The sequence below is a fragment of the Scyliorhinus torazame genome, chromosome 19, assembly GCF_047496885.1.
Source record: "Scyliorhinus torazame isolate Kashiwa2021f chromosome 19, sScyTor2.1, whole genome shotgun sequence".
Classification (NCBI taxonomy): domain Eukaryota; kingdom Metazoa; phylum Chordata; class Chondrichthyes; order Carcharhiniformes; family Scyliorhinidae; genus Scyliorhinus; species Scyliorhinus torazame.
The window spans coordinates 19,106,755-19,110,097 of record NC_092725.1 but is presented as its reverse complement, the minus strand read 5'-3'; the positions used below and the strand labels follow the sequence as shown (position 1 = coordinate 19,110,097).

The 3,343-nt window shown below is 54.3% G+C and overlaps 1 long non-coding RNA gene across 1 annotated transcript; it reads right to left on the bottom strand.

Annotated features, from left to right (window-relative positions):
• Positions 1–902: 902 nt before the first annotated feature.
• Positions 903–3,039, bottom strand: LOC140395869 (uncharacterized). Its single transcript, XR_011936346.1, has 2 exons — positions 2,881–3,039; positions 903–1,178 (listed from the first exon to the last, which is right to left on the bottom strand). It is a non-coding gene; the product is annotated as an uncharacterized lncRNA (long non-coding RNA).
• Between the last annotated feature and the right edge of the window lie 304 nt (positions 3,040–3,343).

Here is a 3,343-nt window from a genome sequence, read left to right as displayed (position 1 = left end):
AAGGTTTAGCTGCCAATCTCCCCCGCTCTCTCTAAATGTCCTCATCTCTCTAGCACTCCCTCTCTCTCTCTGACTCTCCGCTCTCTCTGACTCTCTCCCTCTCTCTAACTCTCCCCTCTCTCTACGCTTCCCCTCTGCCTAATTTACCCTCTCTCTCTAACTCTCCCCCTCTCCCTTATACTGCCTCAGGGGCTGTTTAGCACAGGGCTAAATCGCTGGCTTTGAAAGCAGACCAAGGCAGGCCAGCAGCACGGTTCAATTCCCGTAACAGCCTCCCCGAACAGGCGCCGGAATGTGGTGACTAGGGGCTTTACACAGTAACTTCATTGAAGCCTACTTGTGACAATAAGCAATTATTGTTTTCATCTGATTTCTCCAACTTTCCCCCTCTCTAACTCTTCCTCCAATTCTCCCCCTCTTTCACTCTCTCCAACTCTCCTTCTCTCTCTAATTTACCACTCTGTCTAACCCTCCCTCTATCACTCCTCATCTCTAACTGTCTCTCGCTTACTCTCCCCCTCAATCTATGTCTCCCCCTCTCACTAACACACCCTCTCCTACTGTCCCACTCTCTCTAACTCTCCCTCCCTCACTATCTCTCTCTGGGCGACTGTCCCTCTCCCTAATTGTCCCTCACTCTATTCTCTCATCTTTCCCTATTTAGCCCATTCTCTCTCTCCCCCCCTTTCTCGAAGTCTCGCTTTCTCTCTGTCACTCCACCTCTCGTTAGTTTTCCCTTCTCTCCATCTCGCACTCACACTCCCTCTCGTAGTCCCCTTCCTCTAGTTCGTCCCACTCTCTTACTCTTCTGCTCTCTCAAACCCTCTCTCTCTCTAACTCCATGACCGTTGATAGACTAACATCCCGATCTGTGTGAGAAGTCAGAAGCGGACAAGAGGTGGTGAATGATGAAGCCAGTTTTATTCACATGATTCATAAAGCAGGGGGTCAGGGGTAATTGGATCTACAGACGGCAACTTAGCCTGAATAACAGAGATTACCGTGAGTATAATTGAGAGTAATCGCTGGATACCACAGTGGGTCACATTATTTCTCGAGATGTGTCTCAGATCCGCAGCACTTCATATAAAAGCGACAAGGATTCGGCAACCTGTACTCCATTTTGTGACAGGGTTCCATTCGGCAGGTTCCTCCAACGGCGAAGCAGATTATAGGATCTGGGAAGTAGAATGGAAAAAAATCATTGATGTCATCCTTTCAGAAGCCCATGGGCCAAGATTCTCTGACCCCGGGCCGGCGCCCGGAGAATCGCCGCAATCGCGCCGGCGCAGTCGCCGGTCAGGGGCCGTGGAAAGCGGGCAAAGTGCCAGCCGAGTACCGCCGGTGACATTTACATATGGTCCTGCCTGGCGGGACCTCGGCATTCTGGCTGCGGGGGCCATCCAGGTGGGGGTGCAGGGAGAGCCGACTCGGGGGGGGGGGGGGGGGGGGGCTGCACCACAGCGACCAGCGGCAACCTATATCGCAGGCCCCCTATGTTCCTCTGCGCCAAGCCCCCGTAGGGCTCTGTCATGTTGCCCGCGGGCTGGAACTGAATCGGCCGTGACGTGCGGCCCCGCGCCGGGACGTGGCGCGCAGTCTTTCGGTGCCAGAGCAGCAGACAGCACTCCGGCTCCGTTCTACGTCCCCCGAGGAAGGGGAGAATGACTGGGCCTGGAGGCCCGTTGACGCCGACGTCGTTCGCGCTGGTTTTGATGCTGGCGTCAACACTTGGCCGGGATTTTGGAGAATGCCAGCCGTGCACCCAACTGCGTTCCGGGCTATGCCCCAAGTGTAGACTAACTGAGGGACGTGGAGACGAGAACTGCACACCGTGCCCCAAGTGTGGACGAACCTAGCGATACGGACACTCTCGGGCTGGATTGTCCATTCCCCCCCCCCCCCTTGTTGTGAAAACTATACGCCAGAAAAACTGGCATCAAAAGGCCACAGATCCCCCGTTTTGCTGGGGGCTATAAGGCAGCTGCTGTAGAGCTCGCAGCTCGAGCTGCCGGTACCCACCCCCCCCCGCACTTCCGGGTCAGAGGCATGGACCAGGAAAATAGTACCCCGCATCGGCTTCTCCCGCGCCCCAGATCGCCCGCCCATAATGCCCCCAGCCCCAAATGAAGCTGCCATGACCCGCCGATCGGCCCTCCCCCAACTGTGGTGGTCCCAGACTGAGTCTGCATCCGCCATGCAAGGATCCTGGACGGTGAGACCACAGGAGTCCCACGCCGACGGGAATTCGGCCGGTCAGGCAATGGCCTGAGGCGTGAATACTCGGCACTGGAGTACGCCAACTTTCGGGGGGGGGGGGGGCAAGTTAAAAACCGCCGCTGCTTCCGATTTCGGCACCAAAACGGATTCTCTGCCCCATCACTGAACGCGATTTCGCCGTCGGGAAGCAGAGAATCCAGCCCCAACAGTGCACAGTGCTCCCGGTGTGGTCTAACCAAGGGATATGGTGACCAGCACTATGCACAGTAGCTCCCAGTGTGGTCTAACCAAGGGATATGGAGACCAAAACTGTGCTCAGTGCTCCCAGTGTGATCTAACTGAGGGATATGGAGACCAGAACTGTGCACAGTGCTCCCAGTGTGGACTAAACGAGTGATATGGAGACCAGAACTGTGCACAGTGATCCCAGTGTTGTGAAACCCATGGTATTGAAGCCAGGACAGTACACAGTGATCCAGGAGGGTTCTAACTGAGGGATATGGGCACCAGGACTGCGAGCACATATGTTTTTACATGAATCGCGCAAGCTTTCTGTAGTTACTCATGCACATACACACGCGCTGAGAGCTGGCCCCACCTTGGGCACAACCTCATGCCCATCTGAATTTTTCTACATTGTATACTGAAAGAGATACGAACTTGACGGGTCTGAATCACCAACGTATCCATTGACAGCTCTGGGCTGTATCAGCACCAGCAACCCCAGCAGCAAAAACAGTCCTTTCATCGTTCTCCACTGATCTCCTCCCGGTCACAGTGAGATAGCTGGGGCACAGGAGCCCTTTATATCAACACGTCGAGCCTGCTATGGTTAATAATCACACACACACGACGCGGGTAGGCTCCACCTTGGACAGGTCGAATGGACGTGTTCGACATTAACTGGAATCAAATCGGTTTCTCATTAATAAATGGAGGGATAAGTCTGAATAATAACTGAGCTGGAAAGGTTTTGCAAAAATGTTTTGCTGTTTCATATAAGAATCATACAACAGACCATTTAGCCAATGGCGCCTCTTTTGTCAATGATGTCAAACCTGTATCACCTGGTCCCTCGGCCACGATTGGGTGAAGAGTCGGGGGAGCTCTCCCCGGTGTTATG